The 19,166-nt window shown below is 49.1% G+C and overlaps 1 pseudogene; it reads left to right on the plus strand.

Annotated features, from left to right (window-relative positions):
- The first annotated feature begins 1,328 nt into the window (after positions 1–1,328).
- On the plus strand, positions 1,329–18,953 carry LOC125532842 (putative LRR receptor-like serine/threonine-protein kinase At3g47570 pseudogene; annotated as a pseudogene).
- Positions 18,954–19,166: the final 213 nt, after the last annotated feature.

Consider the following 19,166-nt stretch of genomic DNA (forward strand, 5'->3'; position numbering starts at 1 on the left):
CAACTGCCTGGATGACCCGATCTAAATCGAGCGAAGCAGGCAGGAACACGCACGCTCGCGGAGCTGGGTTGAGAGGCGCTGGCTACCAAGGCCGGATCGAGCGACACAGGTACCAGGCAGGAGCAGCCAGCTTGGCTAGCTCCAACCCAAAGCCCGTGCTGCCCGGCCCAAGCCGCAACGGAGCAGCGGCCTCAGCGGCTGAACGGGCAGGCGGACAACAGCCGGATCCGGAGCAGAGCCGGACGAGACGGGCTGGTCTGGACAACGGCCAGATGGAGCAGGCGCGACAGGGCAGCGGCCGGCGGCACGGTGAACGGACGGTGCGGCGCGATGGCCGAACAGGGCGCGACCGAACGGGACGGAGGGAGCAGTAGCCGGACGGGACAACTGCCAGACAGAGAGGCAGGAGATCCGGGATGGGGACTGGAGAGGAGGCGGTTGGAGATGCAGCAGCCGGACGGCTGGAGACAGGCGAGCTAGGAACGAGAGGCACGGAGTTGTATCGTGCGGGAGGCTAGCCTAGCATCTGATACCATGTTGGATAATCAACAACTAGTATTCACTAAGGGCCAGAGACCAGTAGATATACATGTGTGGCAAAGTGCAGAGAACCCCTTATACACTGGGGATATGCATACAAGAGCCTATACACATCTAACATATACCACTGAGCTTTGGAAAGCTTCAAGAACTAACATTATTAAACCTCAGCCACAACAATTTCCAAGGTGACATACCTCAGAATAGTAACCTTATTAATTATCTCATTAGTTTCGATCTTTCATCAAATAAGCTCACATGGCAAATTCTTGATTCTTTGGGTAATGTTACTGGGCTCATTCGGTTTGAAGGAAATCAAAACATAGGAATTAGGAGTAGTATAGGAATTTGATAGAATGGCACTTGCCATCCTAAGGATTTGACTTGCCTCATTCCTACGCGCAAAATGAGTTTTAAGTGAATGTGTAGTTTCCTCCAAAAACACAGGAAATGAGTAGTATTCCTATGAAATTCCTGTAGCATTTCCTACAAACCGAATGCATATATAAGAAAATTTTCTCCGGAATCCTTGTTTCTATGTTTTTCTACAAAAATCCTTCAACCAAATGAGGCCTTAGAGAGTCTGCAAATGGACCAAAACTTTCTTACAGGTAACATCCCATCAAATTTTGGCAACCTGACGTTGCTGAATATGCTAAATCTTTCACACAATAACTTGTCAGGCACCATCCCATTAACTCTAAACAGACTAGAGGCTAACAATCTTGATCTTTCGTATAATCATCTTGAAGGAGAAATACCCAGAAATGGGATATTCAAAAATTCTACAGCTGTTTCACTTGTGGGTAATTGGAGGCTTTGTGGAGGTGCCATGGATCTTCATATGCCCATGTGTCCCGCTGTTGCTCGGAGGCCAGAGACACAATACTATTTGGTCAGAGCGTTGATTCCATTATTTGGCTTCGCGTCACTTGTAATGCTGACTTACATTATATTCTTTGGGAAGAAGACGTCAAGAAGAACATACTCAATTTTTCTTTCTTTTGGCAAGAAATTCCCAAGAGTGGCTTATAATAATCTAGCTCGAGTTGCAGGGAAGTTCTCAGAGTTATACCTTGTCAGAAGAGGAAGCTATGGTTCAGTCTACAGAGGAATTTTTTTTAGAAATGGAAGTTAAGACCCCCGGCCTCTGCATCAATCGATGCATAAGGCCATCTTTATTTATTATTCAACAAAGGTCTAACAAGAACATTGTAACGCCCCAGACATAACTTTCCCAATTTGTACTCCAACTCTTGCCGTTTCCGGCGTTAAGTTATATTTATTTCTCAGGTTCGGGTCTTTGTCTCCGTGTGTTGTTGTTGTTGTTGTTGTTGTTGTCATGCATCTCATATCATGTCATCATGTGCATTGCATTTGCATACGTGTTCATCTCATGCATTCGAGCATTTTCCCCGTTGTCCATTTTGCATTCCGGTGCTTCGTTCTCCTCCGGTGGTCATTTCTAGCTTTCTTTTGTGTGTGGGGGTTAAACATTTCCGGATTGAACCGAGACTTGTCAAGCGGCCTTGGTTTACTACCGGTAGACCTCCTGTCAAGTTTCGTACCATTTGGACTTCGTTTGATAGTCCAACGGTTAACCGAGGGACCGAAAAGGCCTCGTGTGTGTTGCAGCCCAACACCCCTCCAATTTGGCCCAAAACCCACCAAACTCTGCTCCATCACCTAGAGCGTTCGATCACGATCGCGTGGCCGAAAACCGCACCTCATTTGGACTCTCCTAGCTCCACTTATGCCTATAAATACCCCCCGAAATTCGGATCTCTCTCCCCCTCTCAAAACCCTAATCTCCAGATCCGCCGCTCCTCCCGCCGAAGGACACGTCCGATTAGGGCTGGACGTGTCCGCCCCGCCGCCTCCAGCCTCCCACGCGTCGACATGTGGCAGCCGGCCACCGCCGCCGCCGCGGCCCGCCCAGGCCCGAGGCGGGCCCTCTCCCACGCCGCACCGGGCCGCCCCACGCGCCGCTGCCTCTCCCGCCGTCCGCCCGCTCCGCCGTCTTCTCCACCGCGACCGGCCGCCGCCCGCCGCCGACTCTCTCCACCGGCGCTGCCGCCGCCATCAGGGAGCAGCCCCGGCCTCCTCCCGCCGCCCGACGCGCGCAAGACCACGCCGGGTCGCGCCCGACCTCGGCCACCGCCGGCGACTCGTCCCCGGCGACCGGATCCGGCCTCCTTCGGCCTCCCCGGCGCCGCCCCGCGTTCCTCTCCGGCGAACCCCCTCCAACTCCGGCGTCTATAACTCCGGCGAGCTCCTGTTCCGGCGTTCCTTGTAAAGCGTGCACGATCCAGATCTGGATCTGAGAAACCCTAAGGGTTGACTTTTTCCCCTCTCCCCCTAATTTTTATGCATACTTTGACCTGCCATATCTCCGCATCCGTAGCTCCGATTTGGACATATTCATTTGAGTTCCATTGCATCATTTTCATTTGAGTTCATCTTGATGCCCTAAATGCTGTTAGAAGGAGGCTTCGTGAGATAACTGTCAGATCTGCTAGTTCATCTTAGACTTTTGTCATTTTTGCCATGATCGTTGTGTGCATGATATGCCTGTGAGTCCTCATATGTTTTGTTAAGCATCTTGTCATCTTTCGAGAGGTGCAACCCATGCATTTTTAGGATGTGTGTGGTGACTTGTGCAAGCTTGCAAAGTGAGGCACTCGGTAAATCTGTTTTCAGGGACTTGGTTGTTTTCACTAAGTCTGGGAGTATTTAGTTCTTGATGCCATATGTTCTTGCTGTTTCCTAATGATCCGTGCCTCTTTTGAGGATGATCAGTAAAGGAGTTTTGTTAATCTTGTTATGCTTTATCCATCCATTCCTTTGTTTGCAATTATGGAGCACCCTAGCTTGAGTCAATTGAGCTCTACTTTTGCTTCGTTGTGAATCTGGGCAGATCGTCAACTCGTTTGCGATTTTGCCGATGCTATTGTAGTTGATCCGTGCATGCTATGCCATTGTTCTTGCCATGTCTAGCTAGAATTTTGTGCCTTCTTAATGGATGTATGCTTGCCTTGCCATGAATTGCACCGTAGTGAGTGCATCGAGCTCGTTTACATGCCTTCGTGAGTTATATTTCAGCATGTCTCAGTTTTCACCAAGTCTGAAAACTGATTGTGTTTTAGCTATGTTCGTGTGCTTGTTAGTATATTTTGTGATCCGTTTTGGCCCCAGGTCACTTAGGGTATTTTGTTAAGCTTGTTGAGTAGATCCATGCCATGTTCTTCTTTGTCATAATCAGGTCATGTATCATGTTGTTTTGCTGCTCCGAAGAGGGCTTCATGATCTGAAATTTCAGACAAGTGTTAATTTCACTAAGTCTGAAATCTGTTTTGCATTTGCGTTTTTGCCATGCTTGTTTGAACCTCATAATGGATGATTTGGCCGTAGCTCAGTGCTAGACTTTTGTTAAGCATCTTGAATGCTTCCTTGCCATGTCTTTTGTTGCCATGTTTGAGTGCTGTAGCATGTTCATTTCATTGCATTTAGAGGCCTACTTGCTGTAAATCGCAGACCGTTGTCATATTTAAATCGCTTGCCATTTCCAAACCGTAACTCCGATTCCGGCGTTCTTTATATCGTTTTCAAGCGATTTCAGTCCCTCTTTCCAGTGGCACACTTGGTTTTCCAAGTTGAGGCCAGGTTCATGCATTTCCTGTCATATCTTGCATTTTGCATCCCGCATCGCATCCCGCATAGCATACCATCTTTGCATCTTATTGCTTGAGCTTGCACGTGGTTGATTGTATCCTTGTTGCTTGTTTGTCTTGTTTGGGTAGAGCCGGGAGACGAGTTCGCTAACAAGGAGCCCCTTGAGTTTTCTTTTGAGGATCGAGTCAACTCTGACAGCTTTGCAGGCAAGATGATCATACCCTCGAAATCACTACTATCTTTGCTATGCTAGTTTTCTCGCTCTTTGCTATGCCAATGCTACGATGCCTACCTTTTGCTTGTCAGCCTCCCAATTTCCATGTTGAACCTCTAACCCACCATGTCCTAGCAAACCATTGTTTGGCTATGTTACTGCTTTGCTCAGCCCCTTTTATAGCGTTGCTAGTTGCAGGTGAAGATTGGAGCCGTTCCTTGTTGGAACATTTATTTACTTGTTGGGATATCATTATATTGCTATGTTATCTTAATGCATCTATATACTTGGTAAAGGGTGGAAGGCTCGGCCTCTCGCCTAGTGATTTGTTCCACTCTTGCCGCCCTAGTTTCCATCATATCGGTGTTATGTTCCCAGATTTTTGCGTTCCTTATGCGGTTGGGTTATAATGGGAACCCCTTGATAGTTCGCCTTGATTAAAGCTTTTCCAGCAATGCCCAACCTTGGTTTTACCATTTGCCACCTAGCCTCTTTTTCCCTTGGGTTTCCGGAGCCCGAGGGTCATCTTATTTAAACCCCCCCGGGCCAGTGCTCCTTTGAGTGTTGGTCCAAACAGAGCCACTTGCAGCGCCACCTCGGGGCAACTCGAGGGTTGGTTTTAGTTGTACATAGTGTTCATCTGAGTGTGCCCTAAGAAAGAGATATGTTCATCTCCTATCGGGATTTGTCGGCACATTCGGGCGATGTTGCTGGACTTGTTTTAACCTGTCGAGATGTCTTGTTGTATCGGGATACCGAGTCTGATCGGAACGTCTCGGGTGGAGGTCTATTCCTTCGTTGACCGTGAGAGCTTGTCATGGGCTAAGTTGGGACTCCCCTGCAGGGATTGAACTTTCGAAAGCCGTGCCCGCGGTTATGGGCAGATGGGAATTTGTTGATGTCCGGTTGTAGATAACTTAAACATAAACTTAATTAAAATGAATCAACCGTGTGTGTTACCTTGATGGCCCCTTCTCGGCGGAGTCCGGGAAGTGGACACGGTGTTGGAGTAATGCTTGCGCAGGTTGTTCCTCTAGATTCTCGCTCGCGCTTTGCCTTCTCTTCTCGCTCTCTTTTGCGTATAAGTTAGCCACCATATATGCTAGTCGCTTGCTGCAGCTCCACATATATTTGCCTTACCCCTTCCTATAAGCTTAAATAGTCTTGATCGCGAGGGTGCGAGATTGCTGAGTCCCTGCGGCTCACAGATACTATAACTCCAGATGCAGGTCCAGGTGTTTCCGCTCCAGGTGACGAGTACGAGCTCAAGTGGGAGTTCGACGAGGACTCTCAGCGTTACTACGTGTCTTTTCCTGATGATCAGTAGTGGTGCCCAGTTGGGGTTTGATCGGGACCGTGTCGCATGTTGGGTTTTCTTCTATTTTGGCGCCATAGTCAGGCCATGAGTGTTTGGATGATGTATGTTATTTATGTACTTTGATGTGACGTGGCGAGTGTAAGCCAACTATGTATCTCCCCTTTTTATTCTATATATTACATGGGATGTTGTGATGATTGCCTAACTTGCGACATTGCTTTCAATGCGGTTATGTCTCTAAGTCGTGCCTCGACACGTGGGAGCTATAGCCGCATCGAGGGCATGACAAGTTGGTAATAAGAGTCTTCCCCGACCTTAGGAGCCCCATTGCTTGATCGTTTTTAGCAGCCGAGTTGTGTCTAGAAAAATGTTTTGAGTCATTTAGGAATTATATATCGGAGAGCTTAGGAATTCTTTTTACTTCCCAGTCTCCTCATCGCTCTGGTAAGGCATCCTGACGTAGAGTTTTGACTCTTCTCTTCTCAAATTTCACTAAATTTTTTTTAGGATCACGCGAGTATCTTGGAATCGTTCCGATGGCTTATGATGAGAACATTGTCTTGGTGCCTCCTGTCAGGGGTTTAGTGGAAGTGTCCCGGGGAGTTGAGCTCTGAGGTGTTGTCATCATAATTTTATCGTTGCAATTCTAGAATACTTGAGATATTTTCGCCGACATAGAAAATCTCTTTTATGCAGTTCGTTGGTGAGATAACCTTGACGCCACCCAGTACTGGGGCGGGAGTTCGGGAGTATCGCCATAACTTGTATAACGGATGCTTTTCGAAGGTTGAGGTAGATGGTTTCCGAAGGTTTCTTGGTTATGTGTTGAAGGATGGATACAGCTGGATGTAGGAATTGCTAGTTTGGGTGAGATATTATGCTTCCCCTGTATCCCCAACACCTGATTGCATAACCGGAAAGTTTCGGGAGTTTCATAGGTGGGAATTCTCGTAGCTCTAGTTCTTCTTCCACGGATATTGGTTTGAGATTGGGATTTCTTACCGATTACTCGTTCTTGATCCGTACCTTGTTGATTTAATTCTTCTACCTTCATTCTACGTGGCTTCACAATTTAGGGATATGTGACCACTTCAAGAGAAATGCATTCATTCATTTTGTTCGGATGTGAAGACTTTATGTTGCAATTTTCTTTCCGTTGGATTCAGCTTCAATATTTTTGTCTATCAATGTGCTAATGGTGGTCAACCTCTTCAAGATGGCTCCTCCAACGCGCTTGACTCCGAATCCTGATCCGCCACCACCTCCACCTCCTCCGGAGGCATGGCAAGCTGTGATGGCCGCAACCAATGCAAACACACAGTTGATCATGCAAATCCTCCAAGAGCACAATCAAGGCAGACAAGGGAATCAAGGCAACAATCAGAATCATTTTGCTACACTGAACCAGTTCCTTGCTAATGGGCCAAAGATGTTCAGCAACTGTGTTGAGGCTTCCGATGCTGACGATTGGCTTGTGGATCTGGGTAAGCATTTTGAGTGCAGCACCGTCAGGCCTGAAGATTTCGTCAAGTTCGCTTCCTTCCAACTCAAAGATCAGGCTGCAGAATGGTTCCCGCAGTACAAGGATTCCAGAGGTGGACGTCTGATCACTTGGGATGATTTCCGTCAAGATTTCCGAGCTCATCACATCCCTCAAAGTGTGGTTGAGAGTAAGCGTCAGGAATTCCGCAATCTGAAGCAAGGCTCGTTGTCTGTCTATGACTACAACAAGTTGTTCCAGAAGCTCGCTCGCTTTGCCAAGCAGGACGTACCTGATGAGAAGAGCATGGTATATCAGTTCAGGGGTGGTCTCAGAGAAGAAATTCAGCTCGCTCTTGTCCTCTTTGAGCCGTTGAGATACGATGAGTTCTACAACATGGCACTGAAGCAAGAGGCTGCTCAGTTGAGGTGTGATGCTTCCAAGAAGCGAGCCAGAGATGCTACTCCATCTTCCTCTACTCAAGTGGCCAAGCAGCAGAAGTTTTGGCTTCCTCCTCCTCCGTTCCGTCAGCCGTATCAGCAGAAGAGCAAAGGTGGCAGTGGTTCTTCCCACCCACCCAACCCTGGCTTTCAGAACAAGTCTTCGTCTCAACCTCCAAGACCGAGTGCTCCGTACCACCGTCCGCTTTCAGAGATCACGTGCAACAAGTGCCAAGAAAAGGGTCACTATGCCAACAAGTGTTTCAACCAGAGCCGTCTTCCTCCTCCTCCTCCTGTGAGATCGGCAAGTACAGCAGTGGTCAAGCATAATCCCAAGCATGCCAAGGTCAACTTGCTGAATGCAGCTCAGGCAGAGGACTCACCAGATGTGATCATGGGTAACCTTCCTGTTAATGATATCCCTGCAAAAGTACTTTTTGATACTGGTGCATCGCTTTCTTTTATTTCAACTCCATTTGTGGCCAAGCATGATTTTGTGACCGAAAGGATTCCTGTTCCGTTGAAGATTGTGTCTCCAGGAAAGCAAATGGCTTCTAACAATTGCGTCCCGGATGTCTCTATCACATTGGGTGATTACAAGTTTCTCTCTTCTCCGGTGGTTCTTGGTAACTCGGATATTGATCTTATTCTCGGAATGGATTGGCTTTCTAAGCACAAGGCACATCTTGATTGTGCTACAAGGCAGATTCAATTGACTCATTCGTCTGAGGATGTAATTGTCTTTGCCGCTCGTGATGATACCATCCGTCTGTTTTCTCTCAATGAGAAGGGTGAACTAGATGCTATCTCGCAAATTCCAGTCGTTTGCGAATATCAAGACGTCTTTCCAGAAGAGCTCCCAGGAATGCCTCCGCACCGGCCAGTTGAATTCGTTATTGATCTTGAGCCCGACACGGAACCTGTGTGCAAACGTCCTTACAAGCTCGGACCTAAAGAGTTGAAGGAGCTGAAGAAGCAACTCGATGAGCAAGAGGGAATGGATCTCATCCGGCCTAGTTCTTCTCCATGGGGTTGTGGTGTTCTTTTTGTGAAGAAGAAGGATGGATCGGACCGACTTTGTGTTGATTACCGTCCATTGAACAAGAAGACCATCAAGAACAAATACCCACTTCCCAACATCAATGAGCTGTTCGAACAACTCAAAGGTGCTCAAGTATTCTCCAAGCTTGATCTCCGTATGGGTTATCATCAGATTCGTATCCATGAGCAAGATATTCCCAAGACGGCTTTCAGGACAAGTTTTGGTTCATATGAATACACTGTCATGTCTTTTGGCCTCGTCAACGCTCCTCTGACGTTCTCTCGCATGATGAACTTCATCTTCAACGCCTACACCATTGACTTCATTTTGGTCTATCTCGACGACATTTTGGTTTTCTCCAAGAACAAGGAAGATCATGCCAAACACTTGCGTCTGGTGCTTGATAAGCTCAGGGAACATCAGTTCTATGCCAAGTTCTCTAAGTGTGAATTTTGGCTCGATGAGGTTCTTTATCTTGGTCATATCATCTTTGCCAAGGGCATTGCCGTGAATCCTGAGAAGGTGTCTGCAATTGTGAATTGGGAACCTCCTCAGAACGTGAAGCAACTCCGCAGTTTCCTCGGTTTCGCAAGCTATTGCAGAAGATTCGTTGAAAACTTTTCTAAGATCGCGAAGCCTCTCTCAAATCTTCTTCAGAAGCACGTCAAGTACGTTTGGTCTCCGGAGTGTGATATTGCTTTCAACACTTTGAAAGAGAAGTTGATCACTGCTCCAGTTTTGACTCCGCCTGATGAATCCAAACCGTACGAGGTCTTTTGTGATGCCTCTCTCCAAGGTCTTGGCGCAGTATTGATGCAAGAGAAGAAAGTTGTTGCTTATACCTCTCGACAGCTGAAGCCTAATGAGAAGAACTACCCCACTCATGATCTCGAGTTGGCGGCAGTTGTGCATGCTTTGTTGACTTGGAGACATCTTCTTTTGGGAAGAAAAGTGGATATTTTCACTGATCACAAGAGTCTCAAGTACATCTTCACTCAGCCTAATCTCAACCTCAGGCAAACTCGATGGGTCGAAATGATTCAAGAGTATAATCCGAGTATTGAGTATACTCCAGGCAAGGCCAATGTGATTGCTGACGCTTTGAGCAGAAAAGCGTATTGCAACAGTCTGATTCTTAAGCCTTATCAACCCGAGCTTTGTGAAGCTTTCCGCAAACTGAATCTGCAAGTTGTTCCTCAAGGTTTCCTCGCCAGCCTGCAAGTCTCTCCTACCTTAGAAGACCAGATTCGCCAAGCCCAGCTTCTTGATGCTATGGTGAAAAAGGTGAAGATTGGGATTGCCAAGAGTTAGTCCAAGTACAAGTGCTACCGCCTTGATGACAAGGACACTCTCTTCTTCGAGGATCGAATTGTTGTACCCAAAGGTGAACTTCGTAAAGTGATCATGAACGAGGCTCACAATTCTATCCTCTCCATCCACCCTGGGAGTATGAAGATGTATCAGGACCTCAAGCAAGCTTATTGGTGGACTCAAATGAAGCGCGAGATCGCTCAATTCATGAATGAATGTGATGTCTGCAGAAGAGTGAAGGCAGAACACCAAAGGCCAGCAGGTCTCCTCCAACCTCTTGCCATTCCAGAATGGAAGTTTGACCACATTGAAATGGACTTCGTGACTGGGTTTCCAAAGTCCAAGCGTGGCAATGATGCTATATTCGTTGTCATCGACAAGCTCACCAAAGTGGCTCACTTTCTGCCTATCAAAGAGTCGATCACTGCAGCTCAATTGGCGGAACTCTATACCTCTTGAATTGTCTCTCTGCACGGTATTCCTCAAGTGATATCTTCAGACCGTGGCAGCATCTTTACCTCCAAGTTTTGGGATTCTTTTCAGAAGGCCATGGGCACCAACATCCGCTTTAGCACTACTTTCCACCCTCAAACAAGCGGTCAAGTCGAGCGTGTCAACCAGATTCTTGAAGATATGCTCAGGGCTTGTGTGATCTCCTTCGGCATGAAATGGGAGGATTGTCTTCCTTATGCTGAATTCTCCTACAACAACAGTTTTCAAGCAAGTTCGGGCAAGGCCCCATTTGAAATTCTGTATGGCAGGAAGTGCCGTACCCCTCTCAACTGGTCTGAAACCGGTGAATGTCAGCTGTTGGGTAATGACTTAATCACAGAGGCAGAAGAAATGTGCAAAGTCATTCGTGATAACCTCAAAGCAGCCCAATCCTGCCAGAAGAGCTACTATGATAGTAAGCATCGTGATTTGGCTTTCGAGATCGGAGATCATGTTTACCTCCGCGTCTCTCCTATGAAAGGTACTCGTCGCTTCGGTCTCAAAGGGAAGCTTGCCCCTAGATACGTGGGACCTTTCAAGATTGTCAGCAAGAGAGGCGACCTCGCCTATCAACTCGACCTTCCTCCAAACTTTGCAAATGTTCATGATGTGTTCCATGTCTCTCAGCTTCGAAAGTGCTTCAAGACTCCTGACCGCACAGTCAACTTCGAGGACATTGAGCTCCAAGAAGATCTCTCTTATCGTGAGCACCCAGTTTCTATTCTTGAAGAGACTGGACGCAAGACTCGCAACAAGTCAATCAAATTCCTCAAAGTCAAGTGGGCACACCATTCCGACCGTGAAGCTACCTGGGAATGCGAGGATCACCTCCGTTCTGAGTACCCGGCGTTCTTTCAGTCCTAGATCTCGGGACGAAATCCTTTCGTAGTGGTGGAGTGTTGTAACGCCCCAGACATAACTTTCCCAATTTGTACTCCAACTCTTCCCGTTTCCGGCGTTAAGTTATATTTATTTCTCGGGTTCGGGTCTTTGTCTCCGTGTGTTGTTGTTGTTGTTGTTGTTGTCATGCATCTCATATCATGTCATCATGTGCATTGCATTTGCATACGTGTTCATCTCATGCATTCGAGCATTTTCCCCGTTGTCCGTTTTGCATTCCGGTGCTTCGTTCTCCTCCGGTGGTCATTTCTAGCTTTCTTTCGTGTGTGGGGGTTAAACATTTCCGGATTGGACCGAGACTTGTCAAGCGGCCTTGGTTTACTACCGGTAGACCGCCTGTCATGTTTTGTACCATTTGGACTTCGTTTGATACTCCAACGGTTAACCGAGGGACCGAAAAGGCCTCGTGTGTGTTGCAGCCCAACACCCCTCCAATTTGGCCCAAAACCCACCAAACTCTGATCCATCACCTAGAGCGTTCGATCACGATCGCGTGGCCGAAAACCGCACCTCATTTGGACTCTCCTAGCTCCACTTATGCCTATAAATACCCCCCCGAAATTCGGATCTCTCTCCCCCTCTCAAAACCCTAATCTCCAGATCCGCCGCTCCTCCCGCCGACGGACACGTCCGATTCGGGCCGGACGTGTCCGCCCCGCCGCCTCCAGCCTCCCACGCGTCGACACGTGGCAGCTTGCCACCGCCGCCGCCGCGGCCCGCCCAGGCCCGAGGCGAGCCCTCTCCCACGCCGCACCGGGCCGCCCCGCGCGCCACCGCCTCTCCCGCCGTCCGCTCGCGCCGCCGTCTTCTCCACCGCGACCGCCCGCCGCCCGCCGCCGACTCTCTCCACAGGCGCTGCCGCCGCCATCAGGGAGCAGCCCCGGCCTCCTCCCGCCGCCCGACGCACGCAAGACCACGCCGGGTCACGCCCGACCCCGGCCACCGCCGGCGACTCGTCCCCGCCGACCGGATCTGGCCTCCTCCGGCCTCCCCGGCGCCGCCCCGCGTTCCTCTCCGGCGAACCCCCTCCAACTCCGGCGTCTACAACTCCGGCGAGCTCCTGTTCCGGCGTTCCTCGTAAAGCATGCACGATCCAGATCTGGATCTGAGAAACCCTAAGGGTTGACTTTTTCCCCTCTCCCCCTAATTTTTATGCATACTTTGACCTGCCATATCTCCGCATCCGTAGCTCCGATTTGGACATATAGTATATCAAAATGTTCGTCTCGACGAGTACATCATTTCATTCCATTGCATCATTTTCATTTGAGTTCATCTTGATGCCCGAAATGCTATTAGAAGGAGGCTTCGTGAGATAACTGTCAGATCTGCTAGTTCATCTTAGACTTTTGTCATTTTTGCCATGATTGTTATGTGCATGATATGCCTGTGAGTCCTTCATATGTTTTGTTAAGCATCTTGTCATCTTTCCAGAGGTGCAACCCATGCATTTTTAGGATGTGTGTGGTGACTTGTGCAAGCTTGCAAAGTGAGGCACTCGGTAAATCTGTTTTCAGGGACTTAGTTTTTTTCACTAAGTCTGGGAGTATTTAGTTCTTGATGCCATATGTTCTTGCTATTTCCTAATGATCCGTGCCTCTTTTGAGGATGATCAGTAAAGGAGTTTTCTTAATCTTGTTATGCTCTATCGATCCATGCCTTTGTTTGCAATTATGGAGCACCCTAGCTTGAGTCAATCGAGCTCTACTTTTGCTTCATTGTGAATCTGGGCAGATCGTCAACTCGTTTGCGATTTTGCCGATGCTATTGTAGTTGATCCGTGCATGCTCTGCCATTGTTCTTGCCATGTCTAGCTAGAATTTTGTGCCTTCTTAATGGATGTATGCTTGCCTTGCCATGACTTGCACCATAGTGAGTGCATCGAGCTCGTTTACATGCCTTCGTGAGTTATATTTCAGCATGTCTCAGTTTTCACCAAGTCTGAAAACTGATTGTGTTTTAGCTATGTTCGTGTGCTTGTTAGTATATTTTGTGATCCCTTTTGGCCCCAGGTCACTTAGGGTCTTTTGTTAAGATTGTTGAGTATCTCCATGCCATATTCTTCTTTGTCATAATCAGGTCACGTATCATGTTGTTTTGCTGCTCCGAAGAGGGCTTCATGATCTGAAATTTCAGACAAGTGTTAATTTCACCAAGTCTGAAATCTGTTTTGCATTTGCCATGCTTGTTTTAACCTCATAATGGATGATTTGGCCGTAGCTCAGTGCTAGACTTTTGTTAAGCATCTTGAATGCTTCCCTGCCATGTCTTTCGTTGCCATGTTTGAGTGCTGTAGCATGTTCATTTCATTGCATTTAGAGGCCTACTTGCTATAAATCGCAGACCGGTGTCATATTTAAATCGCTTGCCATTTCCAAACCGTAACTCCGATTCCGGCGTTCTTTATATCGTTTTCAAGCGATTTCATCCCCTCTTTCCAGTGGCACACTTGGTTTTCCAAGTTGAGGCCAGGTAAATGCATTTCCTGTCATATCTTGCATTTTGCATCCCGCATCGCATCCCGCATAGCATACCATCTTTGCATCTTATTGCTTGAGCTTGCACGTGGCTGATTGTATCCTTGTTGCTTGTTTGTCTTGTTTGGGTAGAGCCGGGAGACGAGTTCGCTAACGAGGAGCCCGTTGAGTTTGCTTTTGAGGATCGAGTCAACTCTGACAGCTTTGCAGGCAAGATGATCATACCCTCGAAATCACTACTATCTTTGCTATGCTAGTTTGCTCGCTCTTTGCTATGCCAATGCTACGATGCCTACCTTTTTCTTGTCAGCCTCCCAATTGCCATGTTGAACCTCTAACCCACCATGTCCTAGCAAACCATTGTTTGGCTATGTTACTGCTTTGCTCAGCCCCTCTTATAGCGTTGCTAGTTGCAGGTGAAGATTGGAGCCGTTCCTTGTTGGAACATTTATTTACTTGTTGGGATATCATTATATTGCTATGTTATCTTAATGCATCTATATACTTGGTAAAGGGTGGAAGGCTCGGCCTCTCGCCTAGTGATTTGTTCCACTCTTGCCGCCCTAGTTTCCATCATATCGGTGTTATGTTCCCGGATTTTTGCGTTCCTTATGCGGTTGGGTTATAATGGGAACCCCTTGATAGTTCGCCTTGATTAAAGCTTTTCCAGCAATGCCCAACCTTGGTTTTACCATTTGCCACCTAGCCTCTTTTTCCCTTGGGTTTCCGGAGCCCGAGGGTCATCTTATTTAAACCCCCCCGGGCCAGTGCTCCTCTGAGTGTTGGTCCAAACAGAGCCACTTGGAGCGCCACCTCGGGGCAACTCGAGGGTTGGTTTTAGTTGTACATAGTGTTCATCTGAGTGTGCCCTAAGAAAGAGATATGTGCATCTCCTATCGGGATTTGTCGGCACATTCGGGCGATGTTGCTGGACTTGTTTTAACCTGTCGAGATGTCTTGTTGTACCGGGATACCGAGTCTGATCGGAACGTCTCGGGTGGAGGTCTATTCCTTCGTTGACCGTGAGAGCTTGTCATGGGCTAAGTTGGGACTCCCCTGCAGGGATTGAACTTTCGAAAGCCGTGCCCGCGGTTATGGGCAGATGGGAATTTGTTAATGTCCGGTTGTAGATAACTTAAACATAAACTTAATTAAAATGAATCAACCGTGTATGTTACCGTGATGGCCCCTTCTCGGTGGAGTCCGGGAAGTGGACATGGTGTTGGAGTAATGCTTGCACAGGTTGTTCCTCTAGATTCTCGCTTGCTCTTTGCCTTCTCTTCTCGCTCTCTTTTGCGTATAAGTTAGCCACCATATATGCTAGTCGCTTGCTGCAGCTCCACATATATTTGCCTTACCCCTTCCTATAAGCTTAAATAGTCTTGATCGCGAGGGTGCGAGATTGCTGAGTCCCTGCGGCTCATAGATACTATAACTCCAGATGCAGGTCCAGGTGTTTCCGCTCCAGGTGACGAGTACGAGCTCAAGTGGGAGTTCGACGAGGACTCTCAGCGTTACTACGTGTCTTTTCCTGATGATCAGTAGTGGTGCCCAGTTGGGGTTTGATCGGGACCGTGTCGCATGTTGGGTTTTCTTCTATTTTGGCGCCGTAGTCGGGCCATGAGTGTTTGGATGATGTATGTTATTTATGTACTTTGATGTGACGTGGCGAGTGTAAGACAACTATGTATCTCCCCTTTTTATTCTATATATTACATGGGATGTTGTGATGATTGCCTAACTTGCGACATTGCTTTCAATGCGGTTATGTCTCTAAGTCGTGCCTCGACACGTGGGAGCTATAGCCGCATCGAGGGCGTGACAAACATACATCAAGCCACCTGAAGCCACCACTCACACCTACAAAACTTGATAATGTGGAGTGCTCTCACTCCCCATATCTAAATCCGGTGTCGTTGCCGATCCATCCACATAACGTATCGGAACCAATAGCCGGTGCAGAAGACCTAAAACATACACTGTTGGAACCGTGGCTAGCCCTAGCTCTACCTCCCTCTCTCTCTCTCTGCACCTCTCTCTCTCTGAACTAGATCACCAGAGGAAGAAGAAGGATGGTGAAGGAAGAACAGAGACACCGCAAGTTTCTTCCCAGCGCACGAACGCTGCCGCCGCAGCGTACGGCCTATATTCCCTCGAGCAACAAACTCACAACAAACCTATTACAACGCATGGGGTATTTAACTATTTATACCTGGAACTCACCGGACACGTACCCAGTTCTAGCCCACGTCGAGCGGCCGATCCAGCCCGCGCCATCCACGCCCATGCGACATGCACATACATACCCTCGTCGTGCGCGCCCGCCCATGGCCGACTCCAACGTCCCCACGATCCTGCTAACAGAAAACACATACACTACACACCACCGTGCCACACACACATGCATCAGCCTGACTCACGCACGCACACACACATGGGCATGGCTTGCTGCTAATTACATTCACACCCCAAGCCATGACTTTGCACATGTCAGGCTCGTTGTCGACGTCGCGCCATGGCCGCTCCTACGGCCTCCTCGACGCTTGACGTTGCACTCCGCCATGATCAGCATGCCCCGCACTCCCCGGCCAGCGCACCCGTCGCGCCCGGACGCGAATGACGTGGCCGTCTCCAGTGCGGCGAGGCGGTCACCTCCTCGGCAATCGACCCCATGCTCCACACGCCCCCAGCTCGCGGCCTTGATCACACACCAACGCAATCAACGCGGCCGATCCAGCATGCCCAGGAGCTTGGTCTTCTCCTTGCCGAGCCACGCCCTCCACGCCCCGGCTCGCGCACACGATCACGCACTGACGTGATCGACGCGGCCGCCCTGCGCTCCGCTTGACGCGTTCTCCTTCGGTGAACCGCATGCCCGTACGCGCGCCCGCGGTCCCGACGCGCCCGACACGTCCAGTGCACACCCATAATACGCATCGGTCGCGCCCGGCTCGCCGCCGCACCTTATTGCCCTGCACCGCTGCAGCCTCAACCGCAGCGCAACGCCTCCACGGTCGTCGCGCTGAGCCGCCGCGGCCTCTGCGACACCACGCAGGTCCTCTGCGACCGCCGCTGCTCGTTGCGCACACGGCATCACGCCACACCGCCGTGGACTTGCCGCGTGTTGCCAACGCCACGCGCTCGCCGCACGCCCGGCATCACGCCACACCGCCGTGGACTCGTCGCGCGTTGCCGACGCCACGCGCTCGCCGCGCGCCGTTGCCAAGACCTTCATGTTCGCCGCGCACTGCGCGCGCCGCGGATGCCGCCGCACGCCACAGCCAGCCCTCGAATCTTGTGGCTCTGAATACCAATTGTTGGAACCGTGGCTAGCCCTAGCTCTACCTCTCTCTCTCTGCACCTCTCCCTCTCTGAACTAGATCACCAGAGGAAGAAGAAGGATGAAGAAGGAAGAACAGAGACACTGCAAGTTTCTTCCCAGCGCACGAACGCTGCCGCCGCAGCGTACGGCCTATATTCCCTCGAGCAACAAACTCGCAACAAACCTGTTACAACGCATGTGGTATTTATACCTGGAACTCACCGGACACGTACCTAGTTCTAGCCCACGCCGAGCGGCCGATCCGGCCCGCGCCATCCACGCCCCCGCGACATGCACATACATGCCCTCGTCGTGCGCGCCCGCGCTTGGCCGACTCCAACGTCCCCACGGTCTTGCTAACAGAAAATGCATACACTACACACCACCGTGCCACACACACACATCAGCCTGACTCACGCACGCACACACACATGGGCATGGCTTGCTGCTAACATACACCACATGCATAAGTTCCAGACGCTGCCATCTTCATCATACCGCTGACCCATCTTCAGGAGAGAGATCCGCATCATCCTTGTCAGTCCGTCCATCCGTCAACGCCACCACGGAGCCCAATGGTGCCACCGCCCTGCGCTCGTCCATCCAGACGCGAAGATTCTGAAAGATCTGTCGTGCGTAGCACCTGCTGACTAGGCATGACACAGCGTAGCACCTGTCGGCCAGGCATGACTTGACATCTCCAACAAAAGCTCCATGCAAGACGAAGCCGCTCCACCTCCTGCCTCTAACTTCCAGCACTGCTCGCAGCCATGGACCTCATACCAGTCAACCGCCCTGCAACCAAACAATTGATATCCAACAATGGTCGGCGACTCCAAGACGACGCCTCTAAGGAGGTTACAGTGTCAAGAACACCATCGTCATCTAATCTAGAAGCAGATCTTAGGCTTTCGCCGGAAATAGCACCGGTCAGGCGAGGTGGTGGAGCTTCACGATGGTGCCTCCAAAGAGGAACACGGCGCCCGAAGGCGTAGTCATCATCGGTGTCAACCAAGCCGACACAAGGTTTTCACCTTACAAGTGGCCACTTGTATTTTTGACCTTGATAAGAAATTTGCAGACAAAAGTTTTGTAACCGAATGCGAGGTTCTGAGTAGAACTCGGCACAAAAACCTCGTACCTATCCTAACTGCATGTTCAACAATAGACAATAGTGGTGACCCTTTCAAAGCTCTAATATATGAATTCATGCCTAATGGGAATTTGGACACATGGTTGCACATCACATATTTGGGTAGTTCTTTGAAATGTTTGAGCTTAGCTCAAAGAGTAAACATAGCCATCGATATAGCCGATGCACTGGCTTATTTACACAATGATTGTGAAAGGCAAATCATACATTGTGATTTGAAGCCAACAAATATCCTACTTGATGATGATATGAATGCTTATTTGGGAGACTTCGGCATTGCAAGCCTCATCGGACATTCAAGCTTAGTCACCTCAATTGGGCTGAAGGGAACAATAGGGTACATAGCTCCAGGTATAATAATTCCAGTGACTTCTAGTTTCGATGGCCATGTATTATTTATAGTATATTAATTACTAATTTTATCTCTTGACAGAGTATGCTCAAAGTGGTCAGGCATCAATCCGTGGGGGTGTTTACAGTTTTGGAATAGTACTCCTGGAGATGCTCATTGGCAAACGACCGACGGACCTTATGTTTGAGAATGAACTCACCATGGTTAACTTTGTGGAGAGGAACTATCCAGATAAGATAATACATATTATTGATGCGCGCCTGCGTGGAGAATGCAAGGGCTATATCCAAGTGAACACTGGAACAGAAAATGCGGCATATGGATGCCTGTTATCACTCATGCAAGTGGCTCTTTCTTGTACATGTCAGATCCCAAGGGGATGCATGAACATAAGAGAAGTAACCAATAAGTTGCATTCAATCAGAACATCATACATTAGAGCAACCAAGCGAG

This window comes from Triticum urartu, chromosome 6A (assembly GCF_056163025.1).
Source record: "Triticum urartu cultivar PI428250 chromosome 6A, HENAU_Tu73, whole genome shotgun sequence".
In the NCBI taxonomy this organism is placed as follows: domain Eukaryota; kingdom Viridiplantae; phylum Streptophyta; class Magnoliopsida; order Poales; family Poaceae; genus Triticum; species Triticum urartu.